The sequence below is a fragment of the Ictidomys tridecemlineatus genome, chromosome Y (assembly GCF_052094955.1).
Source record: "Ictidomys tridecemlineatus isolate mIctTri1 chromosome Y, mIctTri1.hap1, whole genome shotgun sequence".
In the NCBI taxonomy this organism is placed as follows: Eukaryota; Metazoa; Chordata; class Mammalia; order Rodentia; family Sciuridae; genus Ictidomys; species Ictidomys tridecemlineatus.
In genome coordinates this window covers 19,328,897-19,356,116 of record NC_135494.1, presented here as the reverse complement: position 1 = coordinate 19,356,116, position 27,220 = coordinate 19,328,897, and the positions used below count along the sequence as shown (strand labels likewise).

At 39.2% G+C, this 27,220-nt stretch overlaps 1 protein-coding gene and 1 pseudogene across 2 annotated transcripts in view; both read left to right on the top strand.

Annotated features, from left to right (window-relative positions):
• LOC144371884 (tyrosine-protein kinase Yes-like) overlaps nucleotides 1-27,220 on the top strand; it is a 203,004-nt gene that overhangs the window by 86,214 nt on the left and 89,570 nt on the right. The gene's annotated exons all lie outside the window — the stretch shown is intronic.
• Nucleotides 1-27,220, top strand: part of LOC144372089 (mitotic checkpoint serine/threonine-protein kinase BUB1-like) — a 205,918-nt pseudogene that overhangs the window by 173,622 nt on the left and 5,076 nt on the right. The window contains exons 10-15 of the transcript XR_013432142.1: nucleotides 13,623-13,861; nucleotides 14,805-14,948; nucleotides 23,854-23,969; nucleotides 24,210-24,371; nucleotides 24,547-24,704; nucleotides 24,800-24,974. The product of XR_013432142.1 is annotated as a mitotic checkpoint serine/threonine-protein kinase BUB1-like (transcript). The remainder of the gene's footprint in view (nucleotides 1-13,622; nucleotides 13,862-14,804; nucleotides 14,949-23,853; nucleotides 23,970-24,209; nucleotides 24,372-24,546; nucleotides 24,705-24,799; nucleotides 24,975-27,220) is intronic.

Here is a 27,220-nt window from a genome sequence, read left to right as displayed (position 1 = left end):
AACTGTATAACTCCAAAGCCATAGAGTGTCATAATAATAATAGAAGGTACAGCTCCTTCCTCAATTAACTAAGAAGAATGGGAGGGAAGGGAAGGAGGAAGGAGTCCTATAAACAGAAAACTCAGACACTTCGCCTATGACTCAGCTGAAGCTGTGACTCAGAGCAGACTGAAGGTCACTCAGCTAGCTGGAAATGACCCTGGACTTTATATTAGAGCCAATACATGAGCACTGTAGCTCTGGTTGTTATCCTCACCTGATCTTTCACACTGCCACTCCCCCAACATTATACATTCCTCAGTCCTCCACTCCCAGCTTCTCTCTCACAAATGTGATCAAAGGTGACAGATAAACTGCCTGGGTGTGCTGTTTAGGGAATGGGGAGGGCAGGGATGGGTTCTGAGGCACCAGGAAGGGAGGCAGAGAAGTAATTTCCAGGGTCCAGGAATTGGGCAGCATCCCAAACCAGTCTTTTGGAACCTGCGCAATTAGTAAGGATGGGAATTCTGACCCCTTGATGGGGCTGATGTTGATCAGACAGTAGAGGTTCCTCCCCCAGGATGCTGAGAAAACAGAATCCTCCTCCTCCTCTCCTCCTCCTCCCCCTCCTCCTCCTCCTCTTCCTCCTCCTCCTCCTCCTCCTCCTCCTCCTCCTCCTCCTCCTTCTTCTTCTTCTTCTTCTCTCTCTCTCTCTCTCTCTCTCTCTCTCTCTCTCTCTCTCTCTCTCTCTCATGGTATGACCCAAGCAGGATACATTTTTTTTCTAAATCAAACCCCATTCTTGCAAAATAAAATAGTTGGTTTATATGATATTCTGTAATTCCCACATTGGATGAAACTGGGTTGATGAGTCTACTTACCTCTGGTTTGCAGAGGTGTCATTGAGATAAAAGAACCTAATGGTGGGTATTCACTTCCAGCAGTTCTTATATTAATCAACAATTTGCTGCCTGCCAGTTGTAGGCACAGTGAGAATTTATGGTTACTGTAATAAGCTGTGGGATGAAGGAGAATAAGGACTAGAAAGGATGGGTCTCCTAAGGGAGACGCCTTTTAACCTGGGTAAACCTTCAAGTACCTCAGCCGAGGATTTCTGTACATGCCAGCCTGCCCATCCTGGTCTTCCTGACTTTTTTCCTTTCTCACATCACTTTACTCCCTAATGTCTTCCTCCTTTCCCCTCCCTGCAAAATAGGCTGCCCACTTTTACCAGGGTAGCAGGGAAGCAGGAATCAACTAGTCTGGGTAACACCAGAATTTTCTAACTCGAGCCTTGGGCTTTCTGTTTTCTTACGTTCTGTCTTTCCATTCCATGTGCATCATGCCACCTGCCATCCCCAAAACACAGATACAACATATATATCTGCACCCTTCACCCAAGGTGTAGGCTTCCCTAACAGTAGGGCAGTATGATGCAGCCTCAGGCCATTGTCAATACCTTCTACCTCCTGGATTAATGGGCTGTGAATTTCACTTATCCCAATTATATAACACTTTGTCAACCAATTCCCATAAAGCTTTTCTTTGACCTAGTTGTACTTCTCAATTTAATGATTTCATAAGTTACAAGAGGTGTGGCTGTCAGGTTGCTATATAAACTTTTGCTCTACTGACCTTTGCCCCCCTAATAAAAAGTTAAATAAAAAAGTAAAAGTAATGAGGGCTGGGGTCATAGTGCAGTGGTCGAGCACTTGCCTAGCATGTATGAGGCACTGGGTTTGATTCTCTGCACCTCATATAAATAAATAAAAATAAAGATTCATTGACAACTAAAAAAATTAAAGTGAAAGTAACTATTCAACAAGGAATTGGGTATATTTTATGTATAATTTTATGTATATTTTATGTATATTTTATGCTTTTGCACACCTAGGAATGCTTGAAAGCCTTCTACCTCAGAAAAATTCAATTTGTCTTCTAGGATTTTTGTTTTGTTTTGTATTTTTACATTTACAACCAAATGTCCTATTGAGTTCTCTCAAAAAAGAAATAGCAACCTGGTAATTATTCCTCAGTTATATATGCTATTGCTAAAAGATGTTTGTCATGCTTGGATTCTAAAGGCTGAAATAGAATGGACAAGAAGAATTGACAACACACAGCAGAGGGAAATTGGAAGTACTAGAAGACTGGCAAGCCTGAAGTCACTTTAAAAAAAGATCAGCTCTAGGCCCAAGAGATGAGGACACAAAAGCCCTAAATCCTGTGCTTGAGAGAATAGAGACCAAAGAGTTAGGTCTCTGGGCAACCGAAAGTCAGGCTCCAGGCAGGTGGCTGAGGAACAGCATAAATCCCTAACAGCAAAAATTGAACTGGAGGCTCAACAATTGCCTTCTGAAGTAAGGCTGGGAACCCTAGATGCCCCCTGTCCAGGAGTAGGAGCAACAGAAAGTTGTTTGGGAAAGCTGTAGACACCATTTTATGCCTACCAATCTTCCAAATTCACCCTGAAACAAATGTAAAAATAATTCCTTAATGAGGATAATATATATTTTTAAATATAAAAAAGAGAATCATTAGAGAAATTTTTAAAATTTCTGTTCCTTTACTACATACTGTCTAAATAGAAGTACTATGTAAACTCAGTTTCAAGGCAGTCCCCTGGCCACCCTGGTGCATCCCTCTCCTTGGCACACTTCCTCACCTGCCACTTGGAATCATTTGAGGCTCATATGGATGTTCTAGAGCTGCCAGTGTTCTCCATCCTGACCCTTCATTTTCAAGTAAGAGACTCACAGTTTACACACAAAAATGTGGTGTTATTATTGTTGATTCTTCATGGCTGAGTGTAAGAGGGGACCCATTCCAAGGCAACTTTCATTTCCAAAGGAGCTCAGACAGAGCAGGGCTCAGTTTTTTATTCCCAAGGCCCCCATGTAAGGGTGAACATTGTTTGTGGCATATACTTGCCTAGCCAAACAGGAAAAGCAAAAGAAGAGAACAAAAGGAAAATAGGGAAGGAAAAACAAAACAAATCCCACCTCAGACTGGGTCAGGTATCCCCCTTGCCAGCATTTCCAATGGGTGGGGCACTGCTCAAATTTCTTGACTACTGAGAACCCTGAGGCCATTACCTATCCAACTTCAAATTCCCTGACACCCAATAATAGGGAATTCCTTGAAATTGACTTTGCAACCCCTTCCTTTCTGCCCTTCCATGCCTCCCTAATCCTTTGGCTGTAGAGAAGCCCCTTATCCCCAGATGTTAGATGCTAAAACTGTCTTTAGATTCTCAGGACCCAGATAGGCCTTTTAAACACCTTTCCTTACTAAGTACTCTGTAGGAGGTTGGAACCTACTAAGATGTCTTTGAAAAGACACACCCACTCCACACTTGTAGACCAAGACCCTGCCCATCCTACAGCTCTCTGCCTCCTCCCCTCCTCATAAAAATCCTTCACACCTCTGAGCCTGAGAATAAGAGACCTTTGAGGAGCTAGCCCCTGTATCCTCTTCAGGGCTGGCCTTGAATAAACCTGATTCCTTCTTACCAACATTTGTCTTTCTAATATTAGTACTTGATTCAGGACAGCCCAAACAATTGACTTTGATAATAATGTTTGCTGATGAATTATTGTCAAGATGTAGATGAAGATCTGCAGCATAGCATTCAGGATTTTTTACTTTAATCCACAGAAATCATCATTGATGGATTGAGAAGAAAAAATGAATTTATTGAAAGCTTCTTGGTAGCTCAGAGTCTCTGGGAGAGCTGGGGAGCCAAGACCAGGTCTCTGCAAGAGCAATGACCATCACACTGCAAAACTAACCCACTCAGGACACTATTGCAGTCTTTGCCAATGGCATTAAACATGGTAGCCTGGCCCATTAGGATTCTCAGCACTGAACCAGGAACTCCATCTTGATCCAACTATTGTTGCTGCTAGAGAGGCTCTGCCTCCCACCAACACTTATCAGTGAGGACTTCCCCCAATATTGGAAGAGATTGTAGAGTCTGGGAAGTCAAAAGAGAGAATGTATTAGTGTGATAGTTCATCTTAATAAAATGCCACAGACTGGATAGCTTAAACAACAAAAGTTTATTTTCTCATAATTCTAGAAATACAAGATCAAGGTGTTGACATTTCTGGTTTCTTCTAAGGCCTCTCTCTTTGGCTTGTAGAAGGCTACCTTCTTGCTGTGCCCTCACATGGCCCTTTCTCTTCTTCTAAGGACACCAGTCAGATTGGATTAAGGCCCACTCTGATGACTTCGTTTAACTTGATAACATCTTTAAAGGATTTATCTTCAAATACACTCACATTAAAAGGTACAGTGGTTAAGGTTTCAATTTTATAAATTTGGGGAGGGGCATTCAATTCAGCCTAGAATAAGGACAAATGTTTCTTTCCCTGAGTTTACCATCCTGCCTTGGGCACTGCTGGCCCACTACTCTATTCCTTCCACTCCTTCAAAAGGCAAACCAGGTTATTCCCTCTCCCACAATCTCATCTAATACCAGATACTTTTTGTTCTCTATTAATTTCTCAGCATACTTTGTGGCTGCACTTACCTAAATTAAAACATCTGGAGTCCTTAAACCTCCTGATCCAATATTCTTCTTGATGATCTATTGGACTTCAAATTGTTCCACCTAATGGCAGCTAATTGCTGTATGAGTATCAACTCATGACATGAGAGCCAGATGGATGGCAATACCCAGGAACATTTGACTATCATGTTCCTAAAGACAAACTCTGGAGAAAATGATTCAGAGTGTGGCCTCATTGTCCTTATATATGTACCACTGTTAATCTAAAAAGGCTAGGTACAGATGTCATGTATTCATTATCAGAAATACATTCTTTTCTTTTTTTCTTTTTCAATGTACTTCTAGGTCACTGAGGAGTATTAATTCAAATATTTCTCTATCTGGCTCTCATTTTGCAAATTTTCATAATCCTGTTTTGTAAATTGATAGTTGTTAATACCCCCCCCAAATAGATATGGCTGTTAGTAGAAGTGACCTAGCTAAAAAATCTGTTTGAATAGAGGGAAATGAGTTTGTTTTGTTTATGAGCCCATATATATATACATCTTCCATGCTCAATCTGATGACCTCTTTTCTTTAGCCAAATAGAATGTTCTTTTCTTTAACCTGACAACTAAGGGATGGGAGAGGTGAAGGGAGGTCTAATGCTACTCCTGACAAAGAAGGGGTTGTAACTGGTTGTAGCAAATGCAGGATAGAATAATAATCAAAACTAGACTTCTAAGAAAAATACCAATGTTGCTTCCTGAATTATGTTTTTTTTTTTGCAAAACAGAAATCTATGGGAATCATAATCAAAATGCAAATGCATATTGTGAAACCATGTGAAACTCTTGGGGAAAAGCCAAGGCTCATTTGAGGGAGATGCTAGCAGCCATCAGCTGGACCAAGCAGGTTATGACTGGGTGTGCAATGCTCAGGGATTATTGTGAGAAAAAGGGAACTGAAACCAAAAGGACAGACAGTGTAATACAAGTTTCAAGAAATAAGAGTTTAAGGAGTAAGGGAGAGAAACCAGGTAGAAATATGATTATGAATCCAAGATGGGAGAGCCCAAGTGTGGAGAAGCAAGAACAGAAACAACAAAAAAAGTGGAAAAGATAGGAATTGAATGTCTAAACAACTTCGGTCTCTAGAAAGACTATTCCCCCAAAGTCCCCAGATTCCCAGAACAGAAGTTAGAGAGGAAATGGAGAAGAATAATCCATGGGTATATGTTAGAACAACTTACATATTTTTTTTGTTTACACAAAATTTCCCCAGAAAGATTTGATGACATTTGTTTGTTGGGTCAATTCAAATAGTCAGCAATGCCTAGGAAACTATGTCAGAATATTTTGCAGGGACAGTCCTCAAACTCGACAAGCTGAGAAATTTGGAATTTGAGACAAGTCCAAGCATAACATGTTGCCCTGATATGCTGAACTACCAACAAATCACTGTAATATCATGGGGCTTTCATGTTAATACAAACCTAATAGTCTCCAACAGTTATGGCTTAAAACCTCTTATTAAGGATTTTGGACTTCAATGTGTAGAAAGCCTTATACAGGGAGTATATATATAGACTTAGTAATTCAGAGGAACTCTGTAAGCTGCATGCAAAATTGTGAATGCGTGTATGTCATTTTTCTGGAGAGCAGATGTTGTCACTTAAATACAACAACATAAAAAATGATGAATGAAGGTTACACTGTCTGCTCAGATAACCAAAAAGGACTAGAAGGAGACTAAAATGGTAATGACTATCTTTGCCTGGAAGGACTTTTTCTAATTTTTTTTTTCAATGCTTGAAACCCAGGGCCTCACACATTGCTAAGTAAGTGCTCTTCCACCAAGCTCCATTCCCAGTCCCCTTCCACTTTTGTGGAAGGTCTCTGAAGCTCATGCCCCTCTGCAAGCCATAGTGACAGAACTGTAAATCTGAGGGGAGAGACAGTGCTCTTGAGAGTCCCTCTATTTCATGAAACCCTGTCAGGGTGAAACATGAAAGTGATGACTAGAAGAGTCATTTGATCAAGACCTCACATTCATGAAGGGCCTCAGTGTTTGAGGTTATCTCACAGAAAGGTTATTTTTCATACATTCACAAAGATTCATGGATGAAACTACAGAAAGACAACATTCATCATACAACTTTAAGCTAGTGTTCCTTTTCCAGACCACAGTGCATAGATTGCATTACAAATTAATTTCATATAAACCCTGGATTTATCTTACAAGTAGCAAAATTATAATGTATTACACCATAATTATAGGTGAAAATGTGTCACCACAAATTTTGCAAAGTTATATTTGGCATTTTCTAATGTGTATTTTCCCCCACATACTCAAAATGCCATTTTAAAAATTGTGGTTAAAAAACAAATCACACAAAATTTGCTATCTTAGCCATCTTTAAGTGTACATTTGAGTAGTATTAATTATCTTTAAATTGGTATAGAAGAAATCTCTAGAACTTTTTCATGTTGTAAAACTGAAATTTTCCCCATTGAACAACTCCTCACTTTGTCTTGTGAATAGGAAAATCATATTAAACGTGTGAATGTGTGTTACCATAGATTTTGTAACCTTATCTTCGACATTTCCTTGGTTTTTGTTTGTTTCAATACATTGGAAGGATCATAAACTAAAATGATGGGAAACTTTATTAGCTTTTGCAATTTCCTCATTCATTGGGCAAATTCAACCATTCATATAAACTGCCAGGTATGCTGGCCCACAATGGACAGGAAGAGGGAATGGACAGGAAGAGGGAATGGACAGGAAGAGGGAATGGGTTGGTCAGAGAGAGCAGTAGTTCAGCTTGGCTGAACTATGGGGAGACCAGGAGGATGCTTTGATGGAAGAAAGCTCCCCTGTAATGGTGAACACTCTGGAAGAAGACTGCCTATGTCCGCATCCTCTTCCACTATTTGATTACTCTGTGCCATTGAGCAAATTCCTTGACCTCTTTGAGCCTCAATTTCCTCTTCTATAAACTGGGGTTGACAATTGTATTAACCTTAAAGGACTATTGTTTTAAAGAGCATTTCACCAGATATAGTGACCCTCAATATATATTAGCAGCTTCTCAGAACCATTATTTTAATTATTATTATTTGTCTCTGTGTAATGGTGACCAAAGAAATCCTCTCTAACTGGATGTTCCTGGACTAGGAACCTGAATCTCCATTTTGTTATTACCTTAATAAGAAGAGTAATGACAGACTCAGACACTTGAAGTCCTAGGCAGGGAGAATAGTTTCAGTCCTATGGTTGGAAGAGGGAGGGTTGGAGACTGGCTTTAAGCAAAAGAATAGGAGAACATTGTCCCTTATGCATGTTCCTATAGCCTCTGAAATGGCTATTCTGGAAATATCTCTCAATTACCCCATCATAATGTCTCCAAAAGATCTCTGATAAAATGCAAAAACATTATATAAGAACTCAAACCAGAAATCTGGACTTGTAGCACTTCACATGTCCATGTGAATTAGTTTTCAGGATTGCTTTCTCCTGAAAAATGGGCATTAGAGGAAAGTTAAATGCATAGAAAGGAAAAAAGGCCCAGAGCCAGTGGTGTGCTGGTAACCGGCTCTCTGTTGGGGGTGCCCTAATTTCTAATGTGGCCTAGAATCACTGTAGCTGAATTCAGCTACTAACCTAACCTCACTGAACATGGACTTGGGAAGAGATGCTCCATAACACACCATTCATAGTGTTCCCATCACAGAGATTCAATGGACCTAAATAACTTCAAGAGAATAGATAACATTAAAAGTAGTACAATAAGGGGTTGGGGTTGTAGCTCAGCAGTAGAGCACTTGCCTAGCACATGCCAGGCACTGGGTTCGATCCTCAGTACCACATAAAAATAAAATAAAGGTAGTGTGTCCAACTACAACTAAAACAAAATATATTTTAAAAAGTAGTACAATCATTAGAAAGTGATAAGTTTACAGTATTTTTTACTATTTTGAATGTAATTCATTTAGCTATCAGTTTTTCTCACTTGTTTTTTTTTAAATAATGGCTGTTTTTAATAGCAGGCTTGCAAAATTTCTGAAATCTTAAAAACTGGCTATCATAAGCCACTATGAGCCAGCTGCAGTACACTGCAGCCAGATCTCCGTTCTGTTTGGTTGATCAAGATGGGGAGATTCGGGCTGGGGATGTGGCTTAAGTGGTAGCATGCTCATGTAGTATGTGTGGGGCACTGGGTTCGATCTCAGCACCACATAAAAACAAAGTGAAGATATTGTGTCCACCTAAAACTAAAAAATAAATATTTTTTTAAAAAAGATGGGGAGATTCATCTGGGTTTATGGTCCCAAAGCTTCCAGACTGACATCATTATACAAAGTACATGTATGAAAACTTGAATTGGGTGTCAACATACTTTATATACAAACAGAGATACAAAAATTGTGATATATAGGTGTATTAAGAATTCTAATGCAAAAAAAAGAATAGCATTACATTAGATTAGGTAGAGGGAAGTGAAAGGAGGGGAAGGAAAAGGATGTGGGGATAAGAAAGATAGTAGAATGAAACAGACATTATTACTGTATGTATGTATGTGACTATATGACCAATGTGATTCTATAATATGTATACTCAGAAAAATGAGAAATTATATCCCGTCTATGTATGATATATCAAAGTATATAAGTATATAAATATTTTTTTAGAAAAATATATTTTTTTTAGTTTTAGTGGACACAATATCTTCATTTTGTTTTTATGTGGTGCTGAGAATCCAACCCAATGCCCCACGCATGCTACTGTCATGTATAACTAATTTGCTGTGCCCTTCCCCTGCCTCAGGCAATGGCAAGGTCCTACTGAGGTGGATGGCGCAAGGCATTCATCCTCTGGAGGAGCGCAGTATGTTTCTGGGAACGGGCTGGTTTGTTTTTGTATTCCTTTAATAAGTATAGTTGTGGCTTCTCATATGACCATTAAGTATGAAGGAAAAAACATGATTTTCCCAATTAATGCAACTACTTCTAAGAATAGATCTGTTTGCTCTAAATGCAATGATTCAGCTGTGGAGTGTAAATTGTTAATGTCTAATGAAAAACTCCCTGTATTCCTGTCAAGGAAGTTTTTGAGAAATTAAATTAAAATCTAGAGAAGAAGAATTAATGTTAAGAAGACAGATTAGTGCTTAGTACTGGGCAACTTGTTCTTGTTCCTGTGCACAATGATTTGTGCTCTTACTCTTGTTTGATTAAAATTAATAGCAAGTTAACCACTTGCCGTAACCATGGCACCAGTTCCAGTCACTAAGTCAAGAAAGAATAGTCAAGGTATAGGCCAATAGTTTGGGACATTTCTAACTATTATTAAAAGTTAACTAAGCAGGGGCTGGGGATATGGCTCAAGCGGTAGCGCACTCGCCTGGCACGCGTGCGGCCAGGGTTTGATCCTCAGCACCACATACAAACAAAGATGTTGTGTCCGCCAATAACTAAAAAATGAATATTAAAAATCTCTCTCTCTCTCTCTCTCTCTCTCTCTCTCTCTCTCTCTCTCTCTTAAAAAAAGTTAACTAAGCAGAAACAATTCAAAGCAAAATGCAAACTGAAAGGAAAAACGCTTGCTTATGCATAAGCCAAGATACATTCTTCTATTCTAATTGTAGCTGCGTAATATTTTGTTTCTTTGAATAATGATTCCTATTTTGTAACCACAAAGTACTGTGAGCCTGCCAAAATGAAAAGTATATATGATCAACTTCACAAGTAAAGATTGGGATCAGAACCTTCATTTTGGTGTCTGTGTTGTTTCTCCACCTCCCTTTTGCCAACTCCTCTCCATCCGTTCGTCTCCTGAGACCACCTGTTGGAGCTGGTCTCCGACACTAATTAAAACAAATAAAAATTTTTAAAAATCACATATCTCTACTCCATTCATGCCAACTCCTTTCCCCCCATCTCCACAACCAGTCTCCCCATTCTGAACAATCCTCAGAAAATGTCCATTTCCCCAATACTGCAAAAAAAAAATGTACACACCACCAACCCACCAACCCCATTTCTCTTCCTCTGGTCCAAAGCCTTGGGTCCAGCTATAGGCATCCAGATATGCTGAGAGGAATCCCATAGTGATTACCCAGTGAATCTTGACTTGACCAGAAAGCTGGGTTCTCACAAACTGGTCCTTTACCCCTCACCCAGAGGTCTGTTGCCCAAACCTCTCTAGAGACAAGCTGTTGTTTTAAATTGGAAAAAGACAAAAGCCTGAGAAACTGGGCCCTGCTTTTCTGTCAGGAACTACCATCTTTTTAACCCAGTGTTCTACCAGGCTAACTGTGTACAGTGTTCCACACAACTGGTGAATACTCTTTCTATGGAACAGTAGACTCTCTTCATGTGTTGCTTCTTCTGTCTGGAATGTTCCTCAAACCTTCTCGACTTTTTCATCTGGAAAATGTCTCATTCTTTTGGATTCAGCTCCTGCAATGCTTTCTCCTTGAAACCTTCCTTGAACACCTCCCCATGCAGGATGAGGTGGCTTTCATCTCAGGACTGCCATGTTCTCTGTGGTGGATGGATCTGTGTTTTCTTCCCTAGGTTGTGAGCCTCTTAAGTCAGGCACAGTGTTGTATTCCTCTCTGTGGCCCAATGCCTGATTTATGATGTGTGTCTTGTGAACACCTGTTCCATTAGTAAGGGAATGCATCAGAGGGAGGCATTAATGCCTTTGGAGAGCCTGGACTAAGAATTACCACTGTGTCTGAGCCTGTATTTTCCTGGAAGTTTCTATAGGTGGAAATACCTCTGGTGAGCATCTTCACATTTATACCTTGAGGTAGACATGAACACTAGAATTCCTCTTTCTCACCTTAAAAATGCTTTCATCTAGCCAGGTGTGGTGGTGCATGCCTGTAATCCTAGCAGCTCAGGAGGCTGAGCAGAAGTATCATGAGTTCAAAGCCAGCCTCAGCACTTAGCAATGTCCTAAGCAACTCAGTGAGACTTTGTGTCTAAAAAAAAAAAAAGTTGAAGATATGGCTCAGTGGTTAAGCACCCCTGAGTTCAATTCCTGGTAACTTCCCCTCCCCACAAGATGCCTTCATCTGCGGATTCATAGCCCTGTAGATCTGGTGACCCACAAAACTTCTTCCTTTCAGACATCTGGCATCCTGAAGGGAAGACTGGGTTACCAGCCTTTTCTTCATGATGCTATTTCCTTATGGGACTTTAAACACATTCAGGAAAGATAGAAACAGACCAGCCCCTTGAAGGGTTTATGGACAAGCCTTGATATTTCTTGCTTCTTGGCTTCTATTTAAAAAGTCATGCATGTCTATTTGGGGGAGAGGATTATAGTTAATATCTGTATAATCTCACATTTGAAAACCAAATCCCAATATATTTTTGTTAAACTGTCAAGAGTCATGTTTGCTCAAATCAAAATGATGAGAGCAAAATTGGGATATATTGGGTAGTTAATGACTATATGTAGGCTAGTGCTTGTTGAGTTCTGTGAGCTGGAATTCGCTAAGCACCACTGCATTTCATCCTCACCACAACCTTATGAGATAGATGCTATTACTACCATCATTTTATAGATGTGAAAACTGAAACAGAGATGTTAAGTGACTTAAGATCACATTGGTAGCAAGCAATGGAGGTAAGATTCTATCCTATACAATCTAATTCTAGAGTCTGTTTTCTATACTGCTACACTTTACTTATTGATATTAGATGTATTTATGAATGAATTCATATAGTAGAAAAGCATTGTGGGTCACAGGACCATCTGTTTTGGATCAGGGCCCCCAAAGCTAATTTTATTCCTAGCTGGACGATGATCCCAATTCCTTCCATGATCACAAGAAGGACTGGGAGTGGAGGTGTGTGTCAATTGACAGAGATGGTGACTAAAGGCTTCTCTTTTCCAGCTAAAATAGCCTGCCTCAGATCTGTCAACCTGGATTTCCATGCATAGCGGTAGAGATTTTCCCCAAGCAGCAGGTTTTGAGGAAGAAAACTCCCAGAGTAGAAAAGTGATGTAAAGAAAAGTGGGTGGGGAGATGTCAGAAGGAACATTCCCTGATACAGCCTTTCCAGATAAGCTATAGCTGCTTTAAAACAATTATGTGGGAGAAGGGGGCCACCAGAACTACAAATCCCTTGTTCTTCCCAATTGCTATGGTTTAGATACCAGGTGTCTCCCTAAAGCATATGTGAAATGATGCAAGAAAGTTTCGAGGTGGAATGATTGGGTTATGAGAATCTTAACCTTATCAGTGCATTAATCCTCTTATAGGGATTAACTGAGTAGTAGCTGTAGACAGGTAGGCTAGGGTGTGTGTGGATGGAGAAGGTGAGTGGCTGGCAGTGTGCTTTTGGGTTTTATACTTTGTCTGGGTCAAAGGAAATCTCTTGTAGTGTGAGGGAAGCAGCATGAGGAGGAGATGCCACTGCAGCCACAACTGCATTTGTCCTTTAGGCCCAACAAAAAGCACAGAAATGCAAAAACCATGGCATTAGACTCCAAGCAGGGCAGTGAGGAGCATAAGCTGTAGGCTTCACCTTGCTCCACCTGGCCTGGGAACACGCACCCAGATTTTTCATTTCTCTAAAGTCTGCAAATGACTGAAAATTATAGGAATGTTGATCTGGATGTTTACGTAAATTTTAACACATAGGTGCATTCACAAATCTGAAACCTATGAATGGGAATCAGCTGTGTATGCATGTATATACACACACCCATATGTATGGAAATGTGTAGGATTTTGTTAGATTGTGGTTGACATTTTTTTGTTGTCTGAATGTTATAAAAGAAGTCATTTTTAGAAAGAAGTTAGATATCCAGTCTTGATCATAGCAGTGCTGCTGAGATACCCTTTCTCCCGACATTCCCTGCTAAATAATACCAAGTGTATCACCACCCTCATTTATCTAGTATATCATCATGTCTTTGATTTTTATTTCTATTAATATTGGACTAGCTTTGTATTTGCCTATAGTTGTGTAATAAAATGATCTAATCAACTCAGGCTGCAGCAATTTTGAAGTGACATTCCTAGAATGAAAAGGAAACTCTGTTGCAGAACTTTTGTGTGATCAAGTCCATTAGGCTTCTAATAATAGGGTGTTTTTATTTTCTTTATAATTTTCTCCACATCCAGTTCAATTCAAGAGAAGAGCCCAGAAGGCACATTCCCCAGAGACCTCTCTTTGGCATCCTTGCACCATTTCAGCCAGCCTGCCCCGGGTGCTGCACTCACCCAGGAAGCTGTGCGGGGCCTTGAAGCTTGTAAACTCACAGACACTGACCGAGCCATTGTGGAGGACCCGTTCGATGCCAGTGCCAGGCCCCAAGAAGGCCGGATGCAGACGGGTCTCCATGGGGATGTCAGTGCTCCAGGTGTTCACAGAGGCTCAGGCTTAGTCATGCCATTAGGACCACAGCATAGGAAGAGCTGTTCTGTGGAAGAACTCAGAGGGGGACCGGTGTGCCACTGAGTAGAACCTACAGTCAGACACTTCTCACTGTACTGAAGTGCAGTCCAGCAGGAATGTACTTGAAGGGCAAATCGATCCATTTTAATTTTAGATTTCAAGTTAAGTACTGTAGGAAAAGGGAATTGGAATTCAAGGGCCTACTGTGTGTCAGGCATTTAATCTAATGTTGTTTTCCCCACTTTACAGAAAAGTCAACAGAGGGTCAAGATTAAAGAGATCCCTCCTACCACCCCTTGTCACCCAGACAGTCTCACCTACTGGTAGAGAATATGGACCAGAGATGGAGTGGCTAGGGGACAAGGCTAGGTTCTACCCTAGCAGTCCTTTCATAATTGCCACTAATAAGAATACGTTATTATTCTAAGTTGGAGTGAAACCTTCATCTTCCCTTTAGAAATTGTTTTCTATCTTGGACCAAAGTACAACTCATGTGCAAATTGTGTTTTGTTGGTGTAAGTGGGAAAGCAGTTAAAGACCATGTATCTGTCTGAGCACATTTGAGGTCACTAACCAACCCCATCTGTGCCTTAAATGTGCAGCCATGACTGCTAAAGGCAGGACCTAGCATTTTAGGTGAGTGGAGTGAGATGCAGATGATATCCCTTTGTCACCCTGAATGTTGATTTAAACTTTCAAATCCAAAATGGCAGATGGTCAACTGCACAACTCCCAGTTCTGACTTTTGGAAACAATTCTCTATTACTTGAATCAATGCTCTCTAAAGGATGAGACTTTTGAAAGCTTAATTAATGAATGAATGTCTCCACTTGCTTTATCTAAAATTTATTAAGTAAAATCTTTGAATACTGAACTCATGTTTCTTTTCTTATTCCTGTTCCTTTAAGACTTCACTATTGAGAATCCGTGGGATGATAAGTTGATTCTCAAACTTCTGTCTGGGCTTCCTAAACCAGTGAGTTCCTATCCAAATACTTTTGAGTGGCAGTGTAAACTTCCGTCCATCAAGCCCAAGACTGAATTTCAATTGGGTAAGAACTTTATGGGTGATATAGCTTTGAATTCTTGTTCATCCATGGAACGTTGAGTTGATGGTGATTCATGTGTATGTGAGATTCTCCTCCTGTCCCCCAGCCCCAGTAAAGAGTTACAGCTACAGTATTGAGAAATCTTGTTAATCCATGGCTATAGAACCATGAGTGCTGTTGGACTGGAACACATTTAACTCAGAGATCTCTATCAAAGTAAAAATGCACGTGCATAGGCTGGGGAAGCTCAGCAGCAGAGCACTAACCTGGCATGTGTGAGGCTGCGGGTTTGATCTCCAGAACTGCAAAATTTAAAAAATGCAGTTAGACTATTTAAGAATTTCTTGCAGATTTTATAGTCAAAAACAGGCATTGATAACAAAATGAGGATTTTTTTTTCCATTCTGACCACTTTTCAATATACTGAGGCACTAAGGACATTGATAACAAGCACATGTGCAACTGTCACCACCATCTTATTATTAAGTTTTTATCATCCAAATGGAAACTTGGTTTTTTTTTTTTTTTAAGTACTGGTGCTTGAACCCAGGACCTCACATGTGCTGTGCAAGGACTACTACTGAGCTACATCTTTGGCCTTTTTTATTTTATCATGAGACAACGTCTCCCTACATTGCTCAATCCAGTGTCAAACTTGTGATCCCCCTGCCTCAGCCTCCTAAGTAGCTGGGATTACAACATGCACCACCACACCTGGCAGAATAGAAACTAATTCTGTATGGACAGTGTGTGTTATATGTTTCTTAAGAAGAGGGATAGTATTATATACTCATTTGATAATATTTCTGGAAAACTCTTGAAGAATACTCAAAACTAAAATGGTTGGCTTAGTGGGAGTGGGAAAGTGGGTGGGTATGGATAACGCAAGAGCAAGGCTTTTCACACATAGAGCCGCCGTAGGCCTTCAGAACAATTGAGGGGCCATCAGAGTTCCCCATGCCCACCTCCCTGCCCCTCACCCAGATCCTCTGTTAGCGTCTTGAATAAGTGTGCCTGCTGATTGTGACAGTGATGAGCCAGTACCGGTATGTGGTCAAAGTCCACCATTTCCTTCGAGGTTCCCTGTACTGTGCGTTCTGGGGTTTGGAACGCTTGGCAGATCTTCTCGCTGCAGGGCACTTCAGAATAATTGGCCTGCCTTGAGTCTCCTGTGCTTTCCCCTTCTCCCCTTCCTCTGCACCCCAGAAGCCCTGGCAGACACTGACTGGGCCCTTTATTCCACAGTTGGCCTTTTCTAGAATGTCATGTGTTTGAAATTACAGTTTGTAGCCCATCAGGCCATTTCCTGACACTTAGCAACAGAATTTAAGGCTCCTCTTTGCCTTTTCATGGCTTGCTAGCTTTTTTTGAATCACTGAATAGTCCCCACCGTCTGGATGGCCCTGTACCCCACAGCTCATTTACCCATTTACCTACTAAAGGCCACCTCGTTGCTTCCAACTTTTGGCAATTATGAATAAAGTTGCTTTAAACATTGTATGTAGGTTTTTCTATGGACGTATTTTTAACCCATTCAAGTAAATACCAAAAAGTGTGATTGTTGGATTTCGAGGCATGAATATACACTCATCCCTCAGGTCTGCACAGGCTAGCTCTAGGAACCCAGTGGGTGCCAAAGTCCATGATGCCCAAGTTTCTCATATAAAATGGGTAGCCGTGCATATAACTTAACATATACTTTAAATAATTTTGAGGTTACTTACAATACTTTGTACAGAGTAAGTAGTTGATATGCTCTATTATTTAAGGAATAATGATTTAAAAATATTTGTACATATTCAATCTATAGTTGGTTAAGTTTATAGATTTGGGGACTGGGGATGTGGCTCAAGCGGTAGCGCGCTCACCTGGCACGCCTGCGGCCCAGGTTCAATCCTCAGCACCACATATAAACAAAGATGTTGTGTCCGCCAAAAACTAAAAAAATAAATATTAAAATAAATTATCTCTCTCTCTCTCTTTATTAAAAAAAACTTTATAGATTTGGATCCTCATATACAGAGGGCTGAGTGTTTGCTTATATGAGAAAGTGCCAAGCTCTGCTAGTGTGGCCATATCATCTGTGTCTTTATCAGCAGTGAGCAAGAACTCCCTGCTACACCCTCGCAGCTTTTGCTGTTGTTTTTACCCTTCTGGTAGGTGTGCAATAGTGTCTCACTATTTCAGGGTGACAACAGTGATGTTCACCAGTGAGAGTGAACATTTTTTCATGTGTTTACTTTCTGTCTGCATACTTTTAATGAGCTATGTGTTCAGATCTTTTGCCCATTTTTTAATTGTCATATTGTTAAATATCAAGAATTTCTCAAATAGTTTAGATAGCAGTTCTTTATTAGATACTTGTTTTGCAAACATTTTCTCCCAGTCTGGTTTGTCTTTCTATTTTTTTTAATTGTGTCTTTTAAAGCACAGAAGTTTTAATATTAATGAAGTCCAGTTTATCAGGTTTTTTTTCCCCTACAGGTCATGCTTTTGGTGTTACATCGAAAAACTCATTGCACCAGTGGAAACTTAAATAGTCTTCTGTATTCTTTTCTAGAAGTTTTATAGTTTTATTTTTTCCGTTTCAGTCTATGCTCCATTTTGAGTTAACCTTTGTGCAAGGTATAAGGTGTGTGTCTAGGTTCATTGTCACTTGTGCATGTCTGAATGCTTGGCACCACTTACTGAAGACACTGTTTCTCATGTTTGATCCTTTGCCCAAGAGCAGTTCTAAGTCTGTGTGGTTCTGTTCTGGACTCAGCTCTTTTCCATGGGTTTGCTTGTCTCTTGCCAGCACCACAGGGTTATGGTCAGTCTCAGAGTGGAATGAAGTCAGCCCTTTACTTCCTTCTTCCATCTCAATATTGTGTTGACTTTCTGGGTCTTTTGCCTTTTCATATAAACTTTAGAATCAGTTTGTTGGCGTTCACAAAATAACTTCTAGATTTTTATTGAGATTGCATTTAGTCAAGTTGGGAAGAGATGACATCTTGACAAAATTGAATCTTATCCCTGTACATGGAAATCTCTCCTATTAAATCTCCTTTGAACTTTCATCAGAGTTTAGATTTTCTCATATAGATCTGGTACATAATATATATTATTACCTAAGTATTCTTTGTTTTTTAATTTCTCATTCTAATTGTGTATTTCAGGAACATAGGGAAGTAATTGTATTTTATATATCTGCTTTGTGTCCTATAAGCTTTCTGTATCCACTAATAGTTCCAGGAGATTTTGTTACTGTTGATTCTTTGGATAGTCCTGTCATCTATAAAGAAAGATAGTTTTTTATTTCTTCCTTTTCCAATCTGTATACTTATTTTTTAAAAATGTCTTATTGCTGGGCTGGGGATGTGGCTCAAGTGGTAGCGTGCTCACCTGGCATGCGTGCGACCCGGGTTCAATCCTCAGCACCACATACAAACAAAGATGTTGTGTCCACCGAAAAACTAAAAAAAATAAATAAATATTAAAAATTCTCTCTCTGTCTCTCACTCTCACACTCTTTCTTTTAAAAAAAATTAAATAAATAAATGTCTTATTGCACTAGGTGGGAATTCTAGTACAATGCTGAATAGAAATGATAAGAGACATCCTCACCTCATTCCTGACCTTGGGGCTGCATCTATGTAGTGTATCACCATCAGGTCTGATGCTGGCTATAGGTTTTGTACATGTTCTTTATCAAGTTGAAGTTTCTCTGATGCTAGTTTGCTCAGCATTGTTATGAACGAATGTTGGATTTTATCAAATGTTTTTCCTGCATATGTTAATATGATCATGTGATTATATTATGTGATTATTCTTAGCCTGTTGGTATGATGGGTCAGGTTAACTGATTTTCAGATGTTGAACTATCCTTGTTTCTTGGATCATTGCTATGGTTTGAATGTCCCCTTCAGATGTCATGTTTAAATTTAATTGCCATTGTCACAGATTAAGAGGTGGGATCTTTAAGAGTTGATTAAGCCATGAAGGCATACCCTTACGATTGAACTGAGGCCATTGTTGCTGGGTGGGTTAGTTGTAATGGGGGTTCTGGCAGGCCATCTCCCACCTCACCCTCACCATGTGATGCTTCCACCATCTTAGGATGGACCATGAAGATCCTCCCCAGTTCTAGCCCCTCAATCTTGGACTTGTCAGCTTTTGGGACTATGAGCCAAGTAAATCTCTTTTCTTTATAATTTATCCAGTTCATAATATTCTGTTATAGCAGCAGAAATCAGACTAAGACAGTCGTGGTATATAACTTACTGTATACATTGTTGGATTTTACTTGCTAATGTTTTGTTAAGATTTTTACATTCATGAGAAGTATTTGTCTGTGTGTTTCTTATAATATCTCCATCTGGTTTTGGTAACCTGGAAATGCTGACCTCATAGAATGAATTAGGAAGTATACTCTACCACTATTTTCTGGTAGAGATTATAGAGAATTTCTATAATTTCTTCCTTACAGATTTGATAGAATCTGTCAGTGAGTGCATCTGAACCCGGTGCTTTCGGCTTTAGAAGGTTATTAGTTATTAATGTAATTTCCTTAATAGATGCAGAACTATTCCAATTATCTAGTTCTCTTTATGAGCTTTGATAGATTTTGTCTTTCAAGGAATTGGTTCATTTCATCTAAGTTTTTCTCATTTGTGAACATTATATTCTGAATACTCTCTTATTATGTCTTTAGCGTCCATGAGCCTTTCATTTCTCATTATTTGTGTCTTTTTTTTCTTAGCTAACCTGACTTGATGTTTATCAATTTTATTAATCTTCTCAAAAACACAATTTTTGGGGTTTTCTTATTTTTCTCTATTGATTTCTTTCATAATACTTTCTTTTGTTTACATTTAATTAGTTCTTTTTTTCTTAAGTTCCTAAGGTGGAACCTTAAATCATTAATTTTATATCTTTTCGTTTTGTTATTTCTATTCTTACTTTTTTGTAAACAATTCTTTTTTAAAATGTGTTATTTTTAGTTATATACTCTTTCTTCTTTTCTAAGTCCTTTATGAGACTTCTTCAATCCATGTGTTATTCAGAAGTGTGTTTAATCTCCCAAGATGTAGGGGCTTTCCAGCTGTCTGCGTTAATGGATCCCCAGTTTAATTCCACTGTGGTCTGAGAGCAGACATTATATGATTTCTATTCTTTTAAATTTGTGAGGGTGTATATTAGAGCACATAATGTGGTCTGTCTTGGTGAATGTTCCAAGTCAGTGTGAGAATGTCATATATTCTGTAAATGTCATTCAGATCCAATTTGCTGGTTTTCTGTTTAATGGTCCATTTCTTTTTTTTTAATGTTTATTTTTTAGTTTTAGGTGGAAATATATTTATATTTTACACAATATATTTATTTTTTTATTTTTATGTGGTGCTGAGGATTGAACCCAGTGCCTCATGCATGCCAGGCGAGCCCTCTACCAGTTGAGCCACATCCTGAGCCCCTTAATGGTCCATTTCTGATGGAAGGATATAGGAATCTCCAAGTGTAATAGTGAAGTCACCCATTTTACTTGCATTTCTATAAATGCATGCCTCATATATTTTCACATTCTTTCATGAGCTGTATACACAGCATGTCCTGTTGGAGAATTAACCCCTTTTTCTGTAATGCCCCCTTTTATGCCTGTTAATTTTCCTTGATCTGAAATCTGCTGTATGGAATTAATACAGCTATTTCTGTTTTCTTGAGATAACTGTTAGCATCCTATATCTTATTAACTGTTAATCTGCATTTGTCGTTATACTTTCAATGTGTGTGTTTTCATTGGTGGGTGAAGATCATTGGTGTTCTGAGTGATTATTGATATAGCTGGACTCATGTTTCATTTGTTAGTTTTCTAGTCATTACACTTGTTCTTTGTGGTTTTTTTCCCCCACTCTCTGCCTTCTTTGGCTTTGAATTATTTCATATTCTGTTGCGTCTCCTCTCTCAGCATATCAGTAATATTATCTTTGTCACATTTGCAAGTGGATTCTGCAGAGTTTGCAGTATATATACACTCAGAGCCAGTCCAAGTCCACTTGGACCTCACCCCCTCACAACAGGGCCCACACCATGCGGCAGGGGTGTCATTCCCTCCCTCCTGCCCACCTCTTCTGTCATTGCTGCCGTTGGTTTCACTTATCCACTGGTATGCCACCACTAGGTGGACGCTATTGTTTTGAACAAATGGGTTTTTGTTAGATAATTTAGAATAAGAAACATCAAATATTTTACTTAACACTCTTTGAGTCTAAGTTTCTGGCCTATATTATCTTTCTTCTCTCTGAAGAACAGTGCACATTTACCAGTGACAGATTCCCTCCATTTTTGTGTAAGAAAGTCTTTATCCTTCACTTTTGAAGGATAGTTTCATGAAGTAGAGCATTCTAGCTGGTGATTTTTCTCTTTCAACCCTTTAAATGTTGTACTGCACACTCTTGCTTGTGTGGTTTCTAAGGAGAAATCTGATGTACTTATCCTTGTTCTTCCGGAAGTAAGCTCTTTTTATAGCTATTTCTATTTTGTAGCATTTTTCAAAATTTTCTTTGTCTTTGATTTTCTGCATTTTCTTTGTGATGTGCCTAGGTGTAGGTTTTTCTATCTGTCCTGCCTGGTATTCTCTGAGATTCCAGGATCTGTGGTTTGGTGTTGGTCTTGAATTTTTAAAAACTCACACTTTTTTCTTTTCTTTTTACATTTCAGTTTTCCTCTTAGGGTGTCCTGGAGCTCACTGATTCTTTCCCTGGCCATGTACAGTCTACTAAAAGACATTCTTGGTTTCTGTCACCGAGTGGGTTTTTTATTTCTAGCATTTCTTTTTGCTTCTTTCTGCTTATTTGACCGATTTGTTCTTGAAAATTGTCTCTTTTTTCTGTTAGAATCCTTAGCACATTGATAACAATTTTAAAAACTATCCTGGTCTGATAATGCTGAAATCTCTGCCCATTTCCAGTGCTTGCTCTGCCTCCTCAAGCTGTGTTTTGTCTTTTAATATGCCTTGTCAATTTTGTTGCTGGCCAGACCTGATGGACTGTGTAAATGGAACTGAGATAGTTAGGCTTTGGTGTAACCTTTATCTGGCTAGAAGTTAAGCTGTGTTGTCTTCCCTGTTGCCTTTAAGGTTCCTTAGAGACTTTCTTTTTATACTAGGGATTAAACTCGGGGCATTTTACTGAGCACATCCCAGTCCTTTTAATTTTTTATTTTGAGACAGGGTCTCACTAAGTTGCCTCCTTAGTCGCTGAGATTGCAGGCGTGCACCAAACAACCGAGAGTCATCTTCTTAGATAATCTGAGGAGTACTGTCCTTCCCATTGCTAATTCCAGCGTGGTGTCTGCTGTGAATCTCTGTGTCTTCTTCTCCATCTCCCCACTTTGGGTGCAGCAGGTTTTCCCTCTGATCTCAGTTTTTTAATAGATCAAGAAGAGCTGTTGAATTTCAGTTGTTCAGTTACTTTCTTGCCATAAAAGTGGAGTGACAGCTTTCAAGCTGCTTATGTGCTAGACTGGAAATCGCAGATCTTTTTTTTTTAAATATATATTTGATTTTGAATGGGAGGATTATTTTTAGAATTTTTAAGAATCAAATGCAACATCACCATGGTCTTTTTCTCCAAAATCAATAACCCCAGTGTAACCACAAGGAAAATATAAACAAACCCAATTTGAAGGACATCTGACTAGTACTCTTTGGAACTATCAAAGTCAATTAAAAAAAAAAAGACAAGAAAAGTCTGAGACATGTCACAGGCTAGGAGTAGCCATGGAGATAGAATGACTAAATATAATGTATCCTGAAACACAGAAAAACTAGTGAGTCTGCAAGTGTGGATTTCAGTCAGCAGCAGCACTCCTTGGTTGGTTCCTTGTCTGTGACAGTCTGTGACATAAGAGCCATGTGGGCTAGGGGATGCAGAAACTCCGCTTTCTTGGCCACTTTTCTATCAATCAAAAACTATGTAAAATTAAAAGTTGAATTAAGTATTTTAAATTGTCTATTACAAATGTTGCTATCGTTTTATTTTGCCCTTTTTATTTTATTTTTTTTTTGTTTTGTTTTAATAAAGTTTTATTTTTCCAAATGCACAGTTGCTTGGACCTGCTAGTGCATCTGCACAGCAACAGGGGCATCTCCATCTCGGTATTTCTGGTGTAAATTACTTGAGCTCTGTGCTTTGACACCAGTTTGAAAAGTCCTTTACTGAGGAGCTCCTGAAGGGCTGCCCTGGCCAAGGAACTGCAAGTTTTTAATCCCTCGAAGACCCCAGCTGTGCTTAGAAGCTCGGATTTGGGAATGTCCTTACAGAGTTTGTCATAAGTAGCTTTGAAGGACAAGACTAGATGTTGAGCTTGCCCTGATCTTTGCCTTCGGACCACTTCTTTTCAGCATTGCCCCAGATTTGTTCACTGGGCCCTTGCCTTTCTTGGCCGACCTTCCGGCATCTCTCTTCTTCTTGTCACCCTTGAGCAGCGTTGCAAAGCCTGGAGAGCAGCACCAGTTATTGGAGCCTCGTCAAGATGTCTTTTTTATTTTTATCCTATTGTAAAACGTGTTTATTTCAAAAAGCTTTATGTATCACTTCAGGGAGGATTTCTCCTGTCATCTGCCTGCAAGATGGGCAGCACAGGTGCTGCTTATTTTAAAATGCGAGACCCTTGATGGGGAGGCACTGAGTGCCCAAACCCATGCACCTTAGTGACCCCCGCAGGCTGCCCTGAACTTGGTAAGGGGGCTCTTGTTGCAGGTATTTACTTCCTTTCATCTGAGCCTGTAAAACATTTCCCAAGCAACTGTGGCCATTTTTATTTATGAAAGCAATTCAAGTACAAAGAAAATTTTACAAATTCTTCATTTGGATAAAGTCCTTAATATTTTGAGCCCATTTGTCATTTTGACACATTTATCTCTTCCCAGGTTCTTCACTGGTCTACGTCAATCACCTTGTTGGAGAAGGGGCCTTCGCCCAAGTCTATGAAGCTACCCAGGGAGATGTGAATGAGACCAAAAATAAACAGAAATGTGTCTTAAAGGTAAATGGTGCAAATACATTTTTGAACTGTAGAGAAATGATTTTCAGCCTCTTTTTTTTCTCTTTAAGACAGTGATGTTTTTATTGAGCAATTAAGAAATAAAACAATACTATGAGGATCTGGAATTGCTTCCTGCAGAACAAATCATAATGTCATTGCTTTCTCATGTCCCTTATTAGGATACTATTTTCCAGAATGTGACTCTGGATATAAATAACACATACCTGGTTTTGCTTGTAGGTCCAGAAGTCTGCCAACCTCTGGGAATTCTACATTGGTACCCAGCTGATGGAGAGACTAAAGCCAGCTGTGCACCACAAATTTATCAAATTCTATTCTGCCCACTTATTCCAGAATGGGAGCATCTTGGTTGGAGATCTCTACACCTATGAGACACTATTAGTAAGTGTTCTGTTTTTATAATATGGAAATGAATTTAAGTGCATTTCTGGTTTGTGCCTTACCCATATATTTTCTGATTAGAGCTTTAGTTGGGGTGCTAAACAGGGGCAAAGTCCTTGACTTGAAATTTCATTAATCCTCATCCAACTCAGGATACCATTTGCATTGTTTCTAGAATGCCATTAACCTCTATAAAAATACCCCCGAAAAAGTGATGCCCCAGGCTCTCGTCATCTCTTTCGCTATCAGGATGCTCTACATGATTGAACACGTCCACAGCTGTGAGATCATTCATGGAGACATTAAGCCAGACAATTTCATACTGGGAAACAGGCAAGTGTGGACCTCTGAACAGGGTTCTTTCCTGAACATCTAGCAGCCCTTTGTCATTTGTGCTCATTTCCTGTCCTGAATTGTATTTAATCTAGGTTTTTGGAACAGAACGATGAAGATGGCGATTTGTCTACTGGTTTGGCACTTATTGACCTGGGTCAGAGTATAGATATGGAACTTTTTGCAAAAGGAACTGCCCTTACAGCAAAATGTCAAACATCTGACTTCCAGTGTACTGAGATGCTCAGTAACAAACCATGGAACTACCAGGTACGGACCTAAAGTAAGAGGTTTGGAAAATTTTCCTCTGTTGAACCTACCAGATTGTCAAAATGAATTTGGAATCTCGTTAGTTTGAACTGGTCTCTTGGACACAGTTGAAGAAGAGATGGGGGCCAGGAACGTGGCTTAGAAGTAGGGCACTTGCCCAGTAAGCATGAGGTCCTGGGTTGACTCTGTAGCATTCAAAGAGAGAGAAGGTAGTAAAGGAGAGATGGGACTTAAGGCTCAGGGGAAGGGAGAGATGAAACTCTGTTCCTGAAGAGTACACTTTTCTTATTATTCACGAGAAGGAAAGCAGATATGTTCTGAGTTTGACCCTAGGAAAGGTATTTAATGATCTGTGAACCCTTCAGAACAAAAGTCCGCCACATGGAGCCAGCTTGGATTGGGAGATAAAAACAGAGCAAATGGTTTTCTTTATGGCCATGGTTAATAGAGAGACCCACCCCACTGCCCCCAGGAAAATCAACTGCATGTCTTGCAAGTGGGTAGGTGGTTCTGACAGTGAGAGTGGCACAGAAACTCAGGTGCAGGACCTGATTCAAACAGTGTTAGAAATGGATCATTATTATCCTAAAAGGCTTCAGAAATTTCACCAAATTAGAATACAGATGACAAATATAAAGAATACTTAATAGGATAAATGTAAAGTTTTGAACCTGGATTAATAAAATCAGATGCCTGGTTACCAAGTGAGGACTGTGGCTTCCAGAAGCCGGTGATAGAGGGGAAAGGTCAGGAGTTAGGTCTAGTATATCAGACCACATGCTGTTCTGGCATCTCCTGGAGTGCAGGGGAAGGGGAGGAGTTCAGTCTGTTCTTTTCAGCCATCCAAAGGTCTTACAGTATATTCAGAGAGTAGCCATGGACTCCCCATGGAAGGATTAGCACTTTTCTTTCCTTGATGTGTCTTTATCTGGTTTTGGTATGAATATGATACTGGCTTTATAGAATGAATTTGGAAACGTTCTGTCCCTTTCTGTTTCATAGAATAATTTGAGGAGCATTGGCATTAGTTCTTTAAAGGTCTGGTAGAATTTAGCTGAGAATCTGTCTAGTCCTGGACTTTTGTTTGTTGAAAGACTTTATTACTGCTCTTTGTCATCACAAGTTATTGGCGGGTTTAGGTTTTCTATATTCTCTTGATTCAGTTTTAGCAGATCATATTTGTCTAGAAATGTATTCATTTCTTCTAGGTTTTACAATTTATTGGAGTAGAAGTTTTCAAAATAGTTCCTAATGATCCACTGGATTTCTTGACATGTGTGGTGATTTCTCTTTTTTTTTATCTTTAATTTTGTGAATTTGTGTCCTTTCTCTTTTTTCTTTTGGTTCATTTGGCTAAGGGCATATCAATCTTGTTTATCTTTTCAAGGGACCAAATTTTTGTTTCATGGATCCTTTCTAAATTTTTTTTTTAATTCTCAAGTCAATTGATTTGGCTCTGATTTTAATTGTTTTCTCCTACACATTTTGGAATTGGTTCATTCTTATTTTTCAAGGGCTTTAAGATATATCATTAGGCTGGTTTTAAATTTTCCTCTTAGAACTGCCTTCATAGTATTCCACAGGTTGTTGTTTTATCACTATTCTTATTTAAGAATTTTTAATTTTTTTTTTGGTATTTTTTAAGAGGTGCTTTGTGACCTAAAATATGATCTACTTTGGAGGAGGTTCCATGAACCATGGTCAAAAATATTCATCTGATGTTGGATGAAATACTCTATAGATCTCTGTTCAGTCCATTTGATTTCTAATATCTTACAGGTCCTAAGAGTCTATACTGAGTCTATGTCTTGATGACCTATCTAATGGTGAGAGAATTGTGTTGAGATCACCCAGGTGTTACTGTACTGGGGTCTTACTAAGGCTTTGAGTAGTATCTCTTTTATGTAATTAGTTGCACCCAATTTGGAGCATAAATATTTGTTACTGTTATATCTTCTTGCTGAATTGTCCCTTTACCAATATTGAACCTTCTTTGTCTCTTCTGATTAATTTTGGTTTGAAGTCTGCTTTGTCAGATATAGAGTAGCTACTCCTATTTATTTTCAGGCTCCATGCACATGGTATATCAATTTCGTTGTTTACTTTCAGCCTGTCTTTGCCTATAAGGTGTGTCTCTTCCAAACAACATAAAATTGAGTCTTGCTTTTTAATCCATTCTGCCAGCTATGTCTTTTAATTGAGGAGTTAAGACCATTTACATTCAATATTATTATAAAGAGATGTTT